Source organism: Rhipicephalus microplus, chromosome 2, assembly GCF_043290135.1.
Source record: "Rhipicephalus microplus isolate Deutch F79 chromosome 2, USDA_Rmic, whole genome shotgun sequence".
NCBI lineage: Eukaryota > Metazoa > Arthropoda > Arachnida > Ixodida > Ixodidae > Rhipicephalus > Rhipicephalus microplus.
The window spans coordinates 120,009,163-120,030,240 of NC_134701.1; the positions used below are offsets into that span (position 1 = coordinate 120,009,163).

General features: G+C 45.0%; 1 protein-coding gene, 1 long non-coding RNA gene and 1 pseudogene across 3 annotated transcripts in view; 1 reads left to right on the forward strand and 2 right to left on the reverse strand.

Annotated features, from left to right (window-relative positions):
* LOC142796348 (uncharacterized) overlaps window positions 1-21,078 on the forward strand; it is a 116,503-nt gene that overhangs the window by 83,365 nt on the left and 12,060 nt on the right. For both annotated transcript variants that reach the window (XM_075886723.1, XM_075886722.1), the window contains one exon: window positions 919-1,078. The gene's annotated coding sequence lies outside the window, so the exon portion shown is untranslated. The remainder of the gene's footprint in view (window positions 1-918; window positions 1,079-21,078) is intronic.
* LOC142785781 (uncharacterized) lies at window positions 8,222-20,286 on the reverse strand. Its single transcript, XR_012888982.1, has 3 exons — window positions 20,196-20,286; window positions 11,892-11,939; window positions 8,222-8,296 (listed from the first exon to the last, which is right to left on the reverse strand). It is a non-coding gene; the product is annotated as an uncharacterized LOC142785781 (long non-coding RNA).
* LOC142784028 (uncharacterized) lies at window positions 9,681-11,546 on the reverse strand (annotated as a pseudogene).

The following is a 21,078-nucleotide window of genomic DNA, read 5'->3' on the forward strand; positions in this document are numbered from 1 at the left end:
TTTTTTCAAAACTGTAACACTTTGCGTTTTTCAATTCCTCTTGTAACTGTTTGCCCAAAATTAACACCTTAGCTGCAATACCTTATCTTAGGTCCAGCAGCAGCAAAGCATTGCACAACCACGACCGTTGTGCAAGGTGTTGCTTTATATATAATACAACCTTTCACTCCAGCACATGCATTGAGAGTGTTCAATGTAGCAGCTGATTTCTTTGCAAAAAGCTCTTCATTATCAGTAATAACAACTTTGAAAAACTAATGCCGTTAAAAGTTAACCAGATCCAAATTGTTCAATTGCACAAACAGCTACGACGATGACCTATAAAAGAGACAAGACAGAGTCCAATTTACCAAGAGAAGTCTGTTTCCTTGAACACGCAGATTTCTATATGAACGCATGAGCACCATTTGTACAATCTGCCGCTGAGGTCCCGGTAAGCCTTTCAGCCTGCATCAAACCTTTAACCTTCTCTTTAACATGCCAACTCCAGTAGTTTACATGCCAGCCACAATGTTGGAGATTAAGTAAACTTGCATTATTGTGTTACGGTAATAAAGTTATGAAGTAATGCTAAAGGAATTGATTGCATTTCTATGATTCTTGAGTTACCTTTCTAGGGCTGAATTTAACCCCCCTAAACAAAACATTTAAAAAATGCAATTGCAATTTTGATCGGTTACTTGTTTACTGTAACTGGTACAAGTCGGATGTAAATGCGCTTTTATATTCATTTTTCTTGTTCCTAGGGCGCTGCTGGAACATTTGTTAGTTGGCTGACAGCCATCAAATAAAGTGATAAAAAAATGGGCTCTCGCATTATACCACGTAAATCTTGTAAAACTTTGTAGCAATACCTAATTTCGAAATTGATGCTCTAACGTGAGTTTCACTATAGGATTCTTTAATTTTTTTTTACAGAAATTGTCTTTTCAGACAAATGTTATGTCGCCTGTAAGCAGGAACTCTTTTGTGAAGCATCCGATTTTACCGAGGCAGTCTGTGTAATGTTCTTGACTTATTATGCATTAAACATGATGGACCCGAATAGTGCTGCGACCACACTGGAATTCTTGCAAAGGTCAGTCTTTTCTGTTGGTGGTCATTTGCATTGTTAAATGAGTGCGGTCATTCTCTCACTAAATTAAGTGCCACCCTAAAGTAAGTACTGGCTTTCATTACTTCTGCACACAAGTTCATAAATGTCTGATGGCAACCACTAAATGTGTTCCCAAATATTTTGTAAGTTATGGCTCGCAAAAGTCTAAAAGCATTCATCTCTTACAAATAAAAAAAAAAGCATTGGCCTGATCTGTGGGCTGTTAATGGTGGTATTTGCACAGTGGAATGTAGCGTTGTATGCCAGGTCCTCACACTTTGTTAATGCCTACTAGTTTTTTAGTTTAGGTTGAGCACTACACTGCAAGCTGTTATGAAGAAAATTTATACTTGTGCCTCGACTTCTACAGTTTTTACAGAGTGTAACAATGCTCTGGCCTAGTCAGTGCAGACATGACTAAAATGTGTGTTCCAGGTATTTCGTGTAGCCAAGGTGCAAGATGAGAAAGTGGACAGCGGGAGAGCAGAGAGTAGACAGGCATTTACACACAAGTGTAAACAGATGTGCAAAGTGAGAAGAACAATTACTCGATTGAGAGGTCACTGTCTCTTCACAAAGGAGCAAGAGTGGGGACTTGAGATGTGGAAGAAAAAAAGAACATTTCTACCATGGTACATGCTAAGCATAAGATTGCGAGTGAGACATTCCTCGCCGCTACGATTGATGGTAGAACGGTTAAGCTGCTTGGCTGCACACCTGGACTCGAACCAGGTTGTGGTGGTCACATTTTGATGAAGGTGATAGAAGCCGAAGCACTGTGTGATGTCACTTCGTGTTAAAAAAATGAGATACTCAAACTTTTCGGAGCCTTCCACAATGGCGTGCCTCATAATCATATAGTGGTTTTGGCATGTAAAATTCACCATATCAAGTACAAGAATTGCTGTTTCAGAGTACAATAGGGGGTAAGTGGCTGCATGTGCAGGGATGGTTGCTGTACAAAAAAGTAATGTATATAGTATATATAGGTATATAGTATATAGTACATATAGTATTGGCATACCTAAATCTAGAGTAAACTGTGAAATTCTGAGCGGATGTCTTGTCCAAATTTGTAGCTAATTTCTGCACTGTTCCAGGCAAAACTTTGCACCCTGTCATGCACCACATTCATACAACCCTAATTTACCTCAATCAAACCAAATCCCAATTAGAAACATTGATAACCTCATTCAAGTGCAGGCACTTAGCAACCTAATTTCACAGTGGTATTCAATTTTTCTCGCATAATGGGCATGAGCTCTCCCAACTGGGCTCATGACACCCATGGTTAATTTTAGGTTCCTACTAGCAAAACCTTGACTTTTGAGATTGGTATTTGCAATTCAGATGAGATTACTACGGTGCACATATTTGACATATGCTCGACCTTCAGTATTTGTGTCCACTGCCTGAAGCTTTTGCATTGGTGCGGATTTCTTCTCAGTGGTGCTTCAATAGTATAATCACGCGGTCTGGTCATGTTTCCTTGCTTGCCTTAAGTTGAATGTGTGTATCAAAACCAATTGTATTGCAACTTGCCAAGAATGAGACGTTCATGCTTACCCTGCTTTTTTTTCTTCCCTGGAGCAAAAAAAAAAAATCTGTTGCCACAATCTTGAGTTTTGGTACTATTCCCTCAAGCCCACCCTACACTTTTCTGGTAATTTATTTTGTGATGCAGATGTAGAGGGGGGACATTTGCTTCACAAACTACTTCTTTACTTTTTACTTACTTATTACTTTTTTATTGCATTTCCTGTTACACATTGAATTGGATAATTGCTTTACACACATTTTTTCAATACATTGCATTCTACGTTCACATATCTCTGCCACGTTAGGCCATTTCGCCTCCACTGAAATGGGAATGTGTACTGTGCAATGTCTGTGCAGGGTAAAGAACACCAGATGGTCAAAATTTCTTGAGCCTTTCACGAGGTGGTTCCTCATAATCGTGCAGGGGTGTTGGGTGTTGTTTCTCGCATATTATTGTTAATAATATGATTATTAATATAATAAACAATATTAATACATGTGCACATCCTTTTAGTCTGCTGCACATTTATCTATGTAAAAACAAGCAACAAAATAAAAGTGCACTTAACACCTATGTAAGTTCACATTAATCTGCAGAAATTTCAAGTGCTTAAAACACTTGAGGGTCGTGCACCAGCTGTATCGTAACCATGTGCACAAGTTGCAAAGCCAGAATTTTTTTATAACGTATGCAGTGTTTGCAAAAAAGCCACTATGCACATGTACATGCCGCATTATAATAAGTCACTGAACACAACCAACAGTGCGTTGAAATTTCGCTTCAGCTGGTTACACTGTCAGATGCAGTAGTTGCTGCTAAGGCATTGTGAACCATTTGGTCATGTGCTTGTTCAGACCATCACGACTCAGAAAAATAATCATTTTTTAGATAGTGGTTAAAGGCTTAGGCAGAAGTTTTCTTCGGGGGAGGAGGGGGCACCTGCCATGGCAAAAAAAAATGTGGGGAAGGAAGGGAATAGGCCCAGTGTGCCCCCCCCCCCCCTGGCTAAGCCTGTAATACTATCTCAAGTAACTGCTTTCTATGGTGGTATTATACAGTCTCGGGGTAGCAAGAAAGTTCAAGCGCGTGGATAGTCTTTTTGCTAACTAAATAAAATTTTCATTTTACTGGCGGCTGTTCCGTATCAATCCCCCAAAGGGTACCAAGCGTGAAGGAGGACAGCGATCGAGGACATCTGTTAATGCAAGAGTAATGAAGCTCAACCATATTCTACAAGCAAACGTCCTGTCAGAGCAGCTGAACTGTCCTAACCAGGTGTGTTTTATTAATCATGAAATGTCCTGTAAAATCTTTTATTCATGTAGTACAGTTTTTCATGTAAAGTGCTGCATTTTAACAGCAGATCATGAGTGCAAGGTTATCACGATTTTCTGCACAATTGTTTATTTTCGGGTTTTCAATTTGAACCTCTTCGAGACCCTGATGTAACTGATAATTCATTGCAGAAGATACCAGTGTGCTTGCGTCATAATAGGGTTGGTCAGATAATGACATGGTATACCCTGCTGACTCACACAGTTTGTACAGCAACTATTAGTGTCCGTATTCCACTAATTTTGGCACTCAAGTTTGCTTTGTGTCAATACGCAGAGAATCCCCTACGAGAGAATCTCCTCCCTCTACTTTTTTTTTCCTTAGCGGATGGTATTGGAAGTGTCAGTTATGTGCAAGAAAACGCAATTGCTGCTAAAACTACATGTCAGCATGCATCTCTTATGAAAAAGCTTGGATGTATGTTTTTTTTTTAAATCTGGGAACAGAAATCTAGTGATAATTTTCAAAGTGATGACTGGAATGATTCCAAACTATGTATAGTATCACCTTTCTAAGTTTGATTTTAAGACAAATAAAGATAACAACAAAAAGCTTTGGCAATTTCTGGGTAAAGAAATCTTTTATGTATGCAGGACTCATGATCAGTTTTTTATTCTTTCTTCTGAGCATAAAGCATCATTATTATTATTTGCATATGCATGCTGTTCTCCATCCAAGACCTGTCCATTTTTTTTGCGTGAATCTCGGTAGGCTGAAAATCTGTTGGTATTATAGCTTCCATTGGCTTGGCACTACATAAGCACAATGTTTGAAAGCGTAGGGTTACAGAGCAGCAAAGATGTGTCAACACTCCGTTAGTTCCGCAGTTGCGCTGGTGGAGCTTAGTTCCTGCACATGCTGGTTGAACTTGGGAAGCGAATCCGCATTGTTGGCCACAGTAGTTGTCACGTGACTGGCTCAGCAGATGTGTCTGGAATTGTCTAAAACAGCTCCAAACTTTTGTGACATTAGCTAGTTTTTATCTGTGTCTGAGATACTCCATTGAATTGTGTCATACCATTTTGAGGCTAGTTTTGTGTAAACTTTTTCAGAACATGATTTTACTGCTATGGCAGAGCTCTCGAGTACTGCTCACAAAATAGCTCGTGCCTGACAATTATTGAAAGTTGACACTCTCTGCCACATCTTGATTTTGTAGAGATGACTAAAGCACGGCCTTGGAAGTTTTTGGCTTCTGGGCATCTGAACCTGCCCCGACTAGGTCTCTTGTCAGGATTCTCTTAACATGATCAACTTTTTTTGAAAAAGTGTATAACCCAAATGGCTGCTACTTTGCTGTAATCATGCAAGTTTTCTTCAAGTTGCATTAAGAAGCTCAGCATTTTCATGAGTTAGCAATTGATAAAAGCTTTGCAACTTTGCCATTTATTTGAATCTACTGAATGTAACTTTTTCTGGTTGAAAAGCTGGCAGGACAATAAATTGGTATGTTCTTTTGGTACAGCTTCTTAACATGTTTCAATAACACTGTGTGCTTTGCACTTTACGTGCTGAACCTTAAACATTACAAAGGAACGTTAAAAACTTGTGCTATTTCATACTGTAGTTCACTTAACCAACACAAAAATATATACCCGGCACATGTTTTCACAGCCATATCTGTCAAAGCAAAACCAAAAAGCAGCAGAACTACACAGGAGCATCAAGTACAGGTGATTTCAGGGAGCTACTAGTTTCTTTTTAGTTAGTGTAATGAAGGACTTGTTGAGGCAGTAGCAATATCTAATGGAACCTGTATCAACGATTCAGTACTCACGGCCCTCAGTCAAGTACTCACGGCCCTCAGTCCCCAGTGGCTGCGAAGCGACTGACCATGGTGGTGGTCAGATCTGCAATGCAGCAGAGAGTGCTTAGAATCTCTGGATCCGGACAGGCCGCCATTGGAACCTGAACTTGGCAGCGTTTAACGCTAGAACCTTATCTAGTCAGGCAAGTCTAGCTGTGCTATTCGAGGAACTAGAGGGCAATAAATAGGATGTAATAGGGCTCATTGAGGTTAGGAGGACAGATGGGGCCTATACAGCGCTACAGAACGGGCACGTCCTTTGCTATTCGGGCTTGGCTGACAGAAGAGAACTGGGAGTGGGGTTCTTTATTCACAGAAACATAGCTGGCAACATAGAGGAATACTGTAGCAATAATGAAATAGTGGTAGGTATTGTAATTAAACTCAATAGGAGATACAAGTTGAAGGTCGTACAGGCTGACGCCCTACATCCAGCCACGATGACGCTTCAGTTTAAAGCTTTCATGAAGACGTGGAATCGGCAATGAGTAAGATAAAGACACAGTATACTATACTGATGGGAGACTTTAATGCAAAAGTAGGGAAGAAGCTGGCTGGAGACCAGGCCGTGGGAGACTATGGCATCGGTACTAGAAATGTCAGAGGAGAGCTTCTAGCAGAATTTGCAGAACGCAATAATTTACAGATATTGAATACCTTCTACCGAAAACAAGGAAACCGTACATGGACATGAAGGAGCCCTAATGGCGAAAATAAGAACGAAATAGACTTTTAATGAGTGCACATCCAGGCATCGTGCAGGATATGGAAGTGGTGGGCAAGGCACGATGCAGAGACCATAGAATGGTACGGCCTCGAATTCGCCTTATTATTATATGTGGGGTTTAACGTCCCAAAACCACTTATGATTATGAGAGACGCCGTAGTGGAGGGCTCCGGTAATTTCGACCACCTGGAGTTCTTTAACGTGCACCCAAATCTGAGCACACGGGCCTACAACATTTCCACCTCCATCGGAAATGCAGCCGCCACAGCCGGGATTCGAACCCGCGACCCTCGGGTCAGCAGCCGAGTACCTTAGCCACGAGACCACCGTGGCGGGGCCTCGAACTTGCCTAGACTTGAAGAACAAATGACAGAAACTTATACGCAAGAAGCCAATCAATGAGCTAGCACTGGGAGGGAGAGTACAGGAATTCAGAGTCTCGCTTCAGAACAGGTACTCGGCTCTTAGCGAGGAAACCAACCTTAGCGTAGATACAATGAATGATAATCAGACGAGTATTATTATCGAGTGTGCAGTGGAAGTTGGAGGCAGGGTAGTTAGACAGGACACTGGCAAGCTTTGCAAGGAAACGAAGAATCTCATTAAGAAGCGTCAAAGCATGAAAGTCTTAAGTACAACAGACAAAACAGAACTAGCAGAGCTTTTGAAGTTGATTAATAGGCGTAAGGTATCTGGTTTAAGAAGGTATAACACGGAGAGAATTGAACACTCTCTGAAAAACGGAGGGAGCGTCAAAGCAGTGAAGAGGGAACTTGGGATAGGCAAAAATCGGATGTATGCTCTAAGGGACAAAGAAGGCAAAATAACTACCAATATGGAGAGGATAGTTAAAATAGCGGAGGATTTTTACAGAGATTTGTACAGTAGCTGAGACAACCACGATCTTAATACTATAAGAACTAGCAGTAAACCAGATGATACCCCACCAGTGGTGACAGAAGAAGTCAGAAAAGCTTGGAGAGCATGCAAAGAGGCAAAGCTGCTGGTGAGGATCAGGCAACATCAGATCTGCTGAAAGATGGAGGACAGATTGTGTTGGAAAAACTAGCGACCCTGTTTACAAAGTGTCTCCTAACGGGAAGAGTACCAGAGTCTTGGAAGAATACTAAGATTATCTTAATACGTAAGAAAGGAGATGACAACCCAAGTAGCACAAATACGTTATAATAATGTTACTTTTACGTTCAGCTTCAATGTTGAAACAGTATTGTTAATGTCATCGAAACTAAATGTTCTGCTAATGTTCTGAATAAACGTAGCGATGTTATCTTGAACATTATGTAAACATTAATAAAACATTATGATAATGTTTGCATAACGTTAAGCAAAACACAAAAGTGACGTTACAAGTTACACTCCTGTTACATTTATAAAATATTACGAATTATTGTAAATTATGCTCATGCAACGCTGAAAACAGGCCCAATGTCAGAAGTCTTTTTAACTGAAAAGACAAACTTGCAAATCATGAGTGGAGCATGTCTTCAACTTGCAGTAGGGTATTCTAAAGTACATTAAATTATTGATGGAACACACGTGTGTTAGCCGCTTGTATATATATGCAAGGACTGAAGCAGACTGATTCGAAGCTCTCTAATCAGAATTTTTAAGAACTTTCTACATTTTGCAGCTAATTGGCAGCATTAACTCAGCTCAACTGCTTGTCTTGATTGCAAATATACTTTATTGCATGATGTCCGTTTATACTTTATTCCTCGATGCTCATCCAAGGCCTGGTTGTGATCAATAAGCAGGCCGCGGCACTTTGTTCTGCAAAAACAAGGAATATTCAGGAATTACTGCAGATGATAAACAGACAAAATAGCATTAGTAGCAGCATAAACATTGCAGATGCTTTTGATGAGACAGTGAAAACCATTCACCACCACTGCGCAATTAATGCACGTCGAGAGACAGATAGAAGATAGATATGTGGGGTTTAACGTCCCAAAATCACCATATGATTATTGGGAAGTAAAAACAGCGCAACAGTATAGACAAGGACAGAGAAAGAGACGACACCGCGCTGACTCGCAACTAAACTTTATTGAAAGATACATGCACATATATCAAGCATTTGACCCGTTCACGTGGACAACCTTGACAAATGCTTGATATATGTGCATGTATCTTTCAATAAAGTTTAGTCGCGAGTCAGCGCAGTGTCGTCTCTTCCTCTGTCCTTGTCTATATTGTTGCGCTGTTTTTACTTCCCAAGTATGAACCACCAACTAGCCCAACTTTCGCTGTTATCACCATATGATTATGAGAGACGCTGTAGTGGAGGGCTCCGAAAATTTCGACCAGCTGGGGCTCTTCAACCTGCACCCAAATTTGACCACACGGGCCTACAACATTTCCACCTCCATCGGAAATGCAGCCGCCGTAGCCCGGATAAGAACCCGCGACCTGCGGGTCAACAGCTGAGTACCTTAGTCACTAGAACACCGCGATGGGGCAAAATTAATGCACGTAGCCTTGTAAGTGCTCTGTAAAGTATACTTGTTCGCAGCAGCTGTTTTTAAAAACTCGAATTTCGCCCAACCACCAATAATGATCACTGTCAGCACTGCCTTGCAATAGTGCTACCTTCCTGGTCCACACCACATAGTGCCCTTGTAGTCCCTCGATGGTATATGTTGTCATTTGCTTCCTGCTTGTACATGACCGCACTTCAAAATTTAAAGCTTTTGAGCCCTTCGTTGTTGTTCATGGTTCCCGCACGGCAACCACTTAATTGTTTTTCACACCTGTATCATGACAGTGGCACAAATCAGAAGAATAACCTCCACGCTGGTCGCCACTATTTTAGGGCCCGATGGACTCTCGACGCATATGAAAACTCATCGCATACTTCTGCCAACTTCTCCTTCCACCTGTCGCTCGCTGTGCTTGCACATCCAGGGAAATACCGAGGGGCCCTGGTGGCTGCTTTATATGGCCGCTAGTGTGGGTGAGGGCAAGGATGGTTTCTGGTGATCCCTACAAGTCGCAAAACATGCGCTCTGAAACCACATCTTGAAAGAGCATGTTAGCTTCAGTCGCCGGATCGAATCCCGTCTGCGGCGGCTGCATTTTCAATGGAGGCAGTAATGTTGTAGGCCCGTGTGCTCAGATTTGGGTGCACGTTAAAGAAACCCAGTACAAGACTGGGTTAAAGAACCCAGTAGAAAGAACCCAGTACAATAAAACCGTGTCTACCAGGTAAGCAGAAGTACTTTGACTTGATCTCGTTGAGTGACCATACTGCATTGACTGCTGAAAGGTCCGAAGCTTGGTAAGCATGGAGCTCAGTTGTCCCCACAATACCAGCATGAAAGTTGGTCAGTACCTTGAAAAATCTAGCAGATATCTTTACATCGACACTATCTGATAAAATATTTGTTGCAATCACAATGTTCCCGTCTGTCATAAGAAGACATGAGTCAGCAGTGTTGGTTTCAATAACTACATCTGAAAAAGCTATGCAGTGAACCTGGTTCCCTGAAAACCTGGAGGAGTAGGTCCAGAATCATGTGGCTTTTGCAAAATTACTTGCTTTTCTGGGAGTGCTGTTTTGAACACGTCACTCTGACTGCGCTCAAACAAACTCTTCACGACTTGCTGAAGCGCTCGATTTAGAGTTTTCAAGTCACGCTTCGATTGACCCAAAAAGTTCTCAAACGGGAATGCGGAAAATGAGTCAAGACGGCCAAACTTCTGCACATCGTCAGGAAGGTGTACAAGTGCATGTATATTGTACACGTAAACGCCCTCCCCATAAAGACGTCCACCATCAGTGACAAACCCTCGGAGAAGATTTTTGGAAAAGATTAAGTGCAGGTGGCAAAGTTCAGGGCTTACGAGGATAGACAATGTCACACTCAGCTTCATGAAATGCTGGTAATAACATTTTTCAATTCGTCCTGATAGCACCACAGGTCCAAAGTAGAATAAAAAGTTTCAAAACTCTGTAACCTTCCATCTTTCCAGTTCGCAAAGACTTCGGGGCTTAGGGCCATTTCCCGAGGTGTGTGCTTCTGCAAATTTATTAGCATCTCTGATATTTCATTCTGCACATGTATTGGAACCTTTGATTTATGAGGTACTTCTCGGACCCAGTAGTGAAGCAGTTTCCTCACAAACCCTAGGCGCACAAGGTGCATGTAATCCAGTGGAAAATCGCTAACCATGGAAATTTTTAACTCGGTCAGTGGTGAGTGTCCACGACGGTTCTCTTCCTGATTTTGGTTCAGAAATGCTTCATCAGTTCGCAGTGGATCATTGAGCGCCGGAAGAACGTCTTTTCGAGAGCTTTCAGAATAGACTCCTTCTTGAGTGCATCTCTCGCAACTGTAATAGCCTCCATGGCCCTTGATGCACTTGAAGAATGCCCTTGCAGGTGTATAACAGACAAATGCACGTACTTGAACTGTAAACTTTTTGTCACCTTGAGTGAAGCCTTCCATTTCCAGCATGCTCACTTCTGCACTAAAATCACTCAAGTAGTCCTCTCAGTTTTTGTGTTTCCAACAAACAAGGCAATGACAAATGGCTTGACATCACTGGACTCTTCAACAGATGCCAATATTGGCCAGAATTGTTTGCTTGAACTCTTTACAATGGGAAGTCCATCAATATTTATGAGAAGTGCGATAATATCACTTGTGATGCTGCCTGCTTGTACGTATCATTTGTTCTATTGTTGATTTAATACCAAAGTAGTGGTATAAACCAGATGTCCCCATTTTTCTTAAGGCGCAAGACCTCGGTGTCCCCAATAGGGTTCGTGAGTCGCTGGGTAACTCCGGGTGGTGCTTCTTCAATATTTTCAGCAGGAGCGTTAGATGAGATGCACAAGCTTTAGTTTCACAGGCCCAAGCTGCCAGCTCGCTGGCCAAGCTCGGCTTTCTTCATAAGTTGTTTCAAACTCAACTTCTGCCACATTAATTGCTGGCCAATCTTGGCTGTTTTACAGCTGATGTGCTCACAAAAGCATTTGTAGGGTTGACATGCTCTTGATTTGAAGCCTTCCTGACATCACTACTTCTGTTGTCTTCGTCATTGGCGAAATTCTTATCCTCTTTGGAAAAAGATACAAGTTTCAATGTCTACGAAGTGTTCGTGCACACATTCAGCAACTCTTCTTTTTCTCTGCCGGTCACCGACATGTTGTAAACGTCTCAGGTACCGTTTCATATCTGCATATGATATAGCGAATGTTTTCAATTTAAGTTGACACACAAAAAAGGTAATAACTACTGCAGTAACACGAGCTAAAATGGTGATAATATGGCATGCTATAGAGAAGGCAGTACTCATGATTAATTTTGGCCAGCTGGGAATCTTTATGTGGATTGAAATGTATAGCTTTGCTTGTACTTACCCTCTTCGCGATGCGGCGGCCGTGGCCTCGACTTTAGCAGCATGACAGCTGATATACAGCCACGGAGGATAAAGAGAGAAGTTAAAGGGAAAATGGAAGCTTCAAGACATGAAAAATTTGCGAACACGGGGTGTCGTTGGGGCGAACATTTTGAGAAGCAGATTTGTTTCTTCAGCCTGGCAAAACCTTTCAAAATGTAGGCTCCAACAACACCCCGTGTGCAATCATTTCTGCTCTTCACAACTTAAAGGTTATGCGAATGCCACAAGAGTTCTTCTGGTCACAATCAAGCCCGATCATTTCTTGATCGCAAAACCGGTGACACAAGAGCGCTTTTGATCGCAAACAATTGGCCAATGCATTGCGTTACAGCCTGATCCGGATCGAGTTTGGCGCAGACATCGCACAAATAGCGATTGGACCTTGTTACAAGCTGCCACTCTAGCGTCGCCAGCGCGAAGTCGGCAACGGGAATGACAGCAGGTTAGTTCGTTCCGTACGCAAGCAGAGACAGTGAGGAGATCAGAGACGTGAGAAATCAAAACAAACTTTACTCTAGTGATATTGCAGCACACGGGATCTAATACAACACTTCAATACAACTAACAAAATACATCGACACTTGATACAACTAAAGAAATATATAAAAAAAACAATAAATCAGCTTGCGAGAGAAACTATTACAAACTACACAAACTAACAACAATAGAACGACGAAGGAGAAAGTTCGAAGAAATAAACAGGTGAAGGCATATGTGTGATGACCGGCAGCGTTGTGTCCCCGATGATCAGATGCGAGAAGTCGAAGGGAGTTCTGGCACGACTGCGATGTCGGCGGTGTTGCAATGCTGGTGGCTCCGGGAGGCTAGTGCTTGCAGGTGACTTCGAGCAGGTTGAGCTAACTCGAGGCGAAGTCCCGATGTCTACGTTGCAGACGTTAATATCGCGTCACAACTAGATGAACGGCTAAGTTTAGGTGGCCAGCCGATACAGAGCCACACTAAAAACTTCTAGAAGAGATGCTTGTTGATTTGTTTCTACACCATGTTGGGCAGCGACTAGTCTGCCTAGCGGGGCGAAATCCTGCGCTTAAATCCCCCTCGTGTCTCCTTGCTCTCTTCCTTGGGGACAAGAGACCTCTACATGGGTCCAATCATGCGCGTTTAATTGATGGAAACTCTGCCCCAAAAATATATTGACCCCACCCCTTTTTAATTGGGAGAGGGCCCTCAACTAGTGAGAGTGACAACCTGTTGGGTTGTTGTCATACGGCTTGGCCACCAGAGGGTTTCCCACGCTTTTCCCCGTGGGAAACGGTAAGACTGTTTGGCTCTCAGCCGGTGCGTCCCGTAGCCTAATTCTTGTTCGGGGTACATCGTGGCCTTCCACGACCTTGCAGACGCCGCCGCAGTTACAAAAGTATCAATCGTCGACGGCGACGTTCCAAGAAGAGCACCCCATTCTGCACTTCTCGGCTTCCTTTCATGCGCCCGCCGTTCCCACGGTCAGTGGGGAAGTACGGCACCTGGTAATTGCCTTGACGCGGGGCTGCCAAAAATGGCCGTCCGTGACATTGCCCCCACTTTCAGAATGTTATTTATAACATTGGCTCACACGGAGGGGAATTTTCCGGCAACAAGGAACAAAACACCACCTACAAGGGAGACATGAGGACTGTCCCTCTCATACACAACATAAATAGGCAGAGTGCATCAAGGTAACAACAAAAGGAAAAAAAACAATTGTTAGAGTATGAGCTTCAGTTACACGCAACAATATCAATGCGCCATGCAAACAAGAAAAAGAAATAGACGTGTACGGCAGCCATCAATACAGAATACAATGCACGAATGTATACTACGAACAAAACGGAACAGGTGCGCTCCTTTACTGTAGTGAAATCCTTCAATGTGCATTACAACATGTAAAAACAACCAATGCACCAAGCAAAAAGAAAATAACTCAAAATACACTTCTTGTACAATGAAATATGCACATACAAATGAAAAAAAAAACGACGAAAGGAAAAAAAAAATACCATGCTCATAGACCTCAAGAACTATATCCGGCTCAAGTAATTGGCTCCCACGTTTTCGCTCCCCTAATATGCGTAATGATGAACTGGTACTCTTGGAGTAGTAAACTCCATCGAAGTACTCGAGTGTTCAGCTGTTTTGCCTGTTGGATATATCTCAGAGGCTGGTGGTCTGTCTGGACACAATTGTACTCCATATAAGTACATAGAGAATTTCTGAATTCCCCATACCAACGCGAGACATTTGCGTTCGATGGTACTATAGGAAGCCTCCTGTGGAAGCAGCTTTCGGCTGGCATAAGCTGTGGGGTGGAGGTTGCCTTTGTGGGCCTGCATGAGCACGGCTCCGAGACTTGTGTCCGATGCGTCCGTTCGAAGTACAAATGGTTGGTGCAAATTTGGTAGCTGTAGTATCGGCTCCGTAGAGACATGTTGTTTGCGACTTCGAAAAGCCTCCTCGTGGGCTGCTGTCCATTTCACCGAGTTAGCTTCGCCCTTCCGGGTTAAATCTGTAAGGGGAGCGCTGACTTCTGCGTAATTCGGGATAAATTCCCGATAGTACCCGGTCAAACCGAGGAAGGCGCGCACTTGTCGCTTGGTTGAAGGACGTGGTGCAGCTTCGATCTTGTCGAGTGTTTTCCCCAGTGGTCACAATCTGCCCCTGCCAACTCGGTGTCCCAAGAAGTCGATTTCTTCCACACCAAGTTCGCATTTACTGGGGTGCACTGTAAGCCCGGCCCTCTGTATGCGCTCAAAAAGCAGTCCCAGAGACCTCTGGTGCTCTTCCCATGTCTCGGTGGCCACCAGTACATCATCGTAGTAGTGGTCCACACCAGGTATACCTTCTGCAACCTTCCGCATCAACTTAGCAAATACAGCAGGCGCTGTCTTGATGCTGAATGGCATGAAGCGGAACTGATATAGTCCCGATGTCATCGAGAAGGCCGTCTTCGCTTTGGCCTCTTCGGTCAGTGGGATCTGCCTATAGCCCTTCACGAAGTGGAGCTTCGAGAAATACTTCTTCTTTCCCACTGTAGTAAACACCGCATCAGTTCTTGTCATAGGTTCGGAGTCGGCCACCAGAACGTTGTTCAGGCGTCGAAAATCGATACACAGTCGATTTGTACCGTCGGGTTTCTTTACCAAAACGACTGGCGAATTATAAGGTGACTCTGATTTCTCAATGATGCCGAGCTTCTCCATCTCTTGCACCTCTTTCTCTACACCTTCCCGGGTTGCAAAGGGAAGAGGGTATTGTTTCACGTGGACGGGGTTACTCGTGGTGAGTTCGAGGTTGCAGTGGACCCAGTCAGTTTTGCCCGGGATATCCGAGAAAATACGAGCGTGTTCCCTGATAATTCTTTGCAGCTGTCCGATCTGCTGAGCCTCCAGTTTGTCGGAGAGCTTCACGTCTTCTTCCCCTTCTACTTTCAGCCAGTCAGGGGTTGGAATATTCTCGTCCTCGCTCGATTCCACAACACCAAATGCCACGTTGCACACCTTGGTGGAGGGGCTGTCCCTCTCCTCGTATCTTTTCAGTAAGTTGGCGTGAAAGATTTTTCTGCCGCCAGCCGTGTCTACGACGTGGTCAGCTTCACCTTTCTTTTCCCGGACTTCAAAAGGGCCCTTTCATTGCAGTAGCAGCTTGTTCGTGTCGGTGGGAAGTAAAATCAGTACCTTGTCTCCGGGGTTGAAACTCCGCTCCTTCGCCTTTCGATTGTACAGCTTCGTGTACCGTGCTCCGGCTTTTTCCAACTCCTCGTGTGCCAGGCGGCACGTTTCCTCCAAACGGTTCCGAAGGTCGAAGACATGCTGGTACGTCGTCTTAGCTTCTTCAGTATCGCCAAGGGTCTTCTCACATGGCGGCCGTAGAGAAGCTCGAAGGGTGAAAACCCCATACTGGCCTGCGGAGCCTCCCTGTAGGCAAAGAGGAGAGGTGCCAGGTAGCGGTCCCAATCTTTCGGTTTTTCAGCGCACATGCGCTTCAACATTGGTTTCAAGGTGCCGTTGAATTTTTCCACCAAGCCATTCGCCATGGGGTGATATGGGGTGGTGTGGAGCTGGCGCACGGAAAGGAGCCGCGCTACTTTCTTCATCAGGTCTGATGTGAAGTTCGTGCCACGGTCGCTCAGTACCTCGCGGGGGACACCAAATTGGGAGAACATCTCGACCAGGGCTTCGGCCACTCGCTCAGTTTCGATACTCGGGATCGCCACTGTGTCTGGATACCGGGTGGCATAATCCATCAAAGTCAAAATGTATCGGTTCCCATGCTTTGAGGGCGGGTGAATCGGTCCCACTATATCGATCGCCACTCGCTTGAATGGGGTGTCGATTATGGGTGCCCTCCCCAGTGTAACATGTGGTACACGACCCTTTGGTACGGTGCGCTGACAAATTTCACATGAGGCGACGAACCTTTTTACATCAGCTGTGATGCCTGGCCAAAAAAACTCCTCCGAGATCCGGTCCTTGGTTTTCTGCGTGCCCCAGTGTCCTGCCATTATACCATCATGTGCTGTTTTAAGCACAGCTTCTCGGTGGCAGTGCGGAACGACTAATTGGCGTACAAGCCGTTCGTTGGCCTCTGTGTACTGTCGGTACAGCAGTCCCTGTTCTTGTTTGTACTCGACGCTTCCCTTCTCATTTCGGCATGTTTGCTTCCTGCCGATCTTCTCAGAACACTGTTTGAGTGTCGCATCTCCCCTCTGCTCGCAGCCATAGTTGTCTCCCGGCAATCCCGCCGTGGTCCTAGGCGTACGAAGCTTGACAAATTTTTCCGGCTGTGCATGTGCTTGGGAACGGGTGATAGCTGCTGCTACAGGCTCTTCCCTTAACTCCTTGGTCGAGACAGGTTTTTCAGTCTGCTTTTTGGGATCATTAGGAGGTTTTACGCCATCGATATTGCCCAGAATGAGGTCATACAGTGGATCTTGCAGGCATAGTGCTGTCAGATTGCCAGTAAAGTAGGGGGTGTCAACCTCAATCCGTGCTTCGGGCAGCATCCTCGCTGTTCCGTCCACCAAGTAGACGAGTCTGCTTTTACCTGTCAGCTCGTCTTCCTTCACCAACTTCCTCCGCACGATTACTGTGTTGCACCCCGTATCCCGCAACACTGATATGTCTGTGCCTTGGAGGGTCCCTGTGGCCACTGGTAGGTTCTCGGCCAGATAACCTTATGGCGTTGATGACGGGGACTTTTTCGCCATTCCTAAACTCGATATACCCGTCGCATATGGGATCCTCATGCGTTTCCCTTGGTTCATAGAGGCAGGACGCCTGGAGTGAGTTATTTGCTCCTGACCGGCAGTCGTTTGCCCTATGTCCTTTTTTTTCCACACTTGAAGCAGATGATGGCTACATTAGCGGCAGGTCTGTTGCGACACAAGTGCGGCGGGTGATTCCCACGATTGCAAATATAGCACCGTGGTAGGGGTGCATGGCTGTTGCCTCCTTTCTCGTATTTCCCCTTTTCGTCTGTTATGGGACCATCTTTCTTTATTTTCGCTAGGCTTGCTCCACCCGGAGCTTCCAAAAACTGCTCTGCCAGCTCAAGCATGTCTCCCAGGGATTCCGCCCTCCTTTCTTTCAAATATAATGCGAGGTTCGAACCACATCCATGCAAAAACCTCTCTCTATTCAACAATGCGCGGAGGGACTCGAATTCTGTTTCAGTTTTGGACAGCTCAAATCATCTATCGAAGTAATGTCTTAAGCGAGCCGCGTACTGTGTTGCTGTTTCACCCCCTACTGGCCTCTCCTTATTAAACTTGTCTCGGAACCAATCCGCCGTGAAGCGAAAGCGCTTCAGGAGGGCGGTTTTAACCTTGGTGTAGTCCGCTGCATCTGTAGGTGGTAGCCTGCCATAAACACCTAGCGCCTCTCCTGTAAGACATGTCGAAAGTGCCGTCGCCCATTGGCTTTTAGGCCACTTTTGCCCTCTGGCGATGCTCTCAAATCGGCGTATAAACGCATCTAAGTCGTCCCTTCCTTTGTCAAAGGTGATGAGCAGTCTACCTGCGTGTATTCTCAAACTCAGCTCCTCCCCGGCATCGCCGTGCTCACTGCTGGATCGGCTCTCCCTGCTACTCTCACTGAGGCGAATCTTTAATTGCAGTAACTGCACTTCCCGTTCCCCGGCTTCCCTAGCCACTTTTCTTTCTTTTTCCTTTTCCTCCCGGGCCAGTGTCTGCTCTTCTCTGGCTAACGCCTGCGCCTGTTCCTGCTGCTCCCTTAACCCATTGTCACAGTTCGGCGCCCTCGAGGCCTAACTGTTTACCGTGCGCGATCCACTTATCCAAATCCATACACTCCATACTGCAAACTGTCACTATAATGCCACTATAAAAACAGCGCAATCATATGCAGGACGCAACCGCCCGCTTCAACTGTGCGGCTCTATCACCACGCTGTCCGCACGGTTCTCGTTCACCCCTCACTGTCTTACTCTTGTACGGAACGTCCTGTCTCGTGGACGCCAGTTTTGTTACAAGCTGTCACTCTAGCGTCGCCAGCGCGAAGTCGGCGACGGGAATGACAGCAGGTTAGCTCGTTCCGTACGCAAGCAGAGACAGTGAAGAGATCAGAGACGTGAGAAAACAAAACAAACTTTACTCTAGTGATATTGCAGCACACGGGATCTAATACAACACTTTAATACAACTAACAAAACACATCGACACTTGATACAACTAAAGAAATATATAAAAGAAACAATAAATCAGCATAGAGAGAAACTATTACAAACTACACAAACTAACAACAATAGAACGACGGAGGAGAAAGTTCGAAGAAATAAACAGGTGAAGGCATACGTGTGATGACCGGCAGCGTTGTGTCCCCGACGATCGAATGCGAGAAGTCGAAGGGAGTTCTGGCACAACTGCGATGTCGGCGGTGTTGCAATGCTGGTGGCTCCGGGAGGCTAGTGCTTGCAGGTGACTTCGAGCATGTTGAGCTTACTCGAGGCAAAGTCCCGATGTCTACATTGCAGACGTTAATATCGCGTCACAACTAGTCGAATGGCTATGTTTAGGTGGCCAGCCGATACAGAGCCACACTAAAAACTTCTAGAAGAGATGCTTGTTGATCTGTTTCTACACCATGTTGGGCAGCGACTAGTCTGCCTAGCAGGACAAAATTCTGCGCTTAAATTCCCCTCCTGTCTCCTCGCTCTGTTCCTTGGGGACAAGAGACCTCTACATAGGTCCAATCATGCTCGTTGAATTGATGGAAACTCCGCCCCAAAAATATATTGACCCCACCCCTTTTTAATTGGGAGAGGGCCTCAACTAGCGAGAGTGACAACCTGTTGGGTTGTTGTCATACGGCTTGGCCACCAGAGGGTTTCCCACACTTTTCCCCGTGGGAAACGGTCGGACTGTTTGGCTCTCAGCCGGTGCGTCCCGTTGCCTAATCCTTGTTCGGGGTACATCGCGGCCTTCCACGACCTTGCAGACGCCGCCGCAGTTACAAAAGGATCAATTGTCGACGGCGACGTTCCAAGAAGAGCACCCCATTCTGCATTTCTCGGCTCCCTTTCATGCGCCCGCCGTTCCCACGGTCAGTGGGGAAGTACGGCGCCTGGTAATTGCCGTGACGCGGGGCCGCCAAAAATGGCCGTCCATGACAGACCTGATCGCGATTAAAACCGACTGCACCGGTGTCGCACGAAAAGTTACGATCACAAACAGGGCCGATCTGAATGAGACTTAAGCCAGATCAGGTGCTGCTACTTTGACACCTTCAATTGCATATCAGCCCCTATCGCATCGCGATCCAACTTTCAGATATCGCTGCGCCAAACTCGATCCGTGGATTGGTTTTTGTATCATCGTGGTTTCGACGAACAGGGCTCAAAAGTTCTTAGGCCGCTATCCCATGGATGGATGATTGGCTGTATGTGGCTGTACCCTATAGATCGGGCGGCGGCTAATGCCACCTAGCCGTAATACTTAGTGAACTAACCGCTAGATCTATCTCTTTTTTTCCTTTAAATAGTAAAGTTGGACGGGTACTTTGCACTGAAGGGTTTATTATCACTCGTGCCTTGACTTTAGCCGCCAATCAAATAACCTCCTTCTAGTTAAGTCTACTCGCTTAACGCCCATGTATTCCTATGGCAGCATGGCCATGGAACTGTTGACTCCTCCTGTACATTTGTGTCAGTCACGACGAGGTACCGCGTGACATTGGTATTACGTGCATACAGTAGTTTCGCTTCATCGAGAGTAGCAGCTTTAAAGTTCAATCAACTCATTTATGCTTACCTTCACTATCTTCACAAGCGTAAAAGAAAAGCGCGCTGGTCTCGTCGTCACGATCGTCTACGCTCGCCAAGGAAACAGGAGGAAACACGAGCCAAAAAGGAAGACGCTTTCATGGTTGCCAACTTGAGCCAACACATAAAAAAATTAAGTGCTGCATCTGATTAAGACTGCTAGTGTTGCAGCAAAAAAAACATTTGCAAAACAAAACAGACTGTTGTTCAATATTGGAAGTATTTGTTATCTAAATAAAATATGTTCATTTTTTAGAACATCAGTAAATTTCCACTAACGCCACTTTTTCAATTGAGCAAAAACTGAGATAAAAATGGGGATGCACCCGTGAAGTGGCTTAAATTGTAAAAAACTAGGCTACAGTCAACGCCTTGTTACAGTAGGTAGAGCCGTAGAGCAAGCTGCGCTAGAGCTGCAATGACCCATTGGAAAAATTGGCGTCGTAAAGGTGGTAATGGTAACAAATTTTGATGTGGGGCACCGACTCGAAACGCATGGAGTGTGTGTGCATCATCTGCAAAACTGTAGGGTTCGTTTTGCGGCATGTATATGCACCGGACGCTGACATTCGACGCACAGTTTGGTTTTCGCAGATCTTGAGACTCTCAGTGCTCGCCTACTGTGCTTTTTATTTGATCATGGAAGGTGTATGGTGCGTTGATCGATGCCGACCTGTCCCACCTTACGTCATGTTGCCTGGCTGGAATGTGCTAGCTGTGTTCAGCGTGTTACCAAATTAGGTTCAGTTCGTGGTGCGGCCCAGCAAGGGTAGCTAGCCCAGCTGCACACTGTCTTTGCGCGCTGTTTTCACGCCTTGCATTCTTGATTAACCGAAGCGGCGAAGACGAGAATGTGCCCGTTGACCATATTT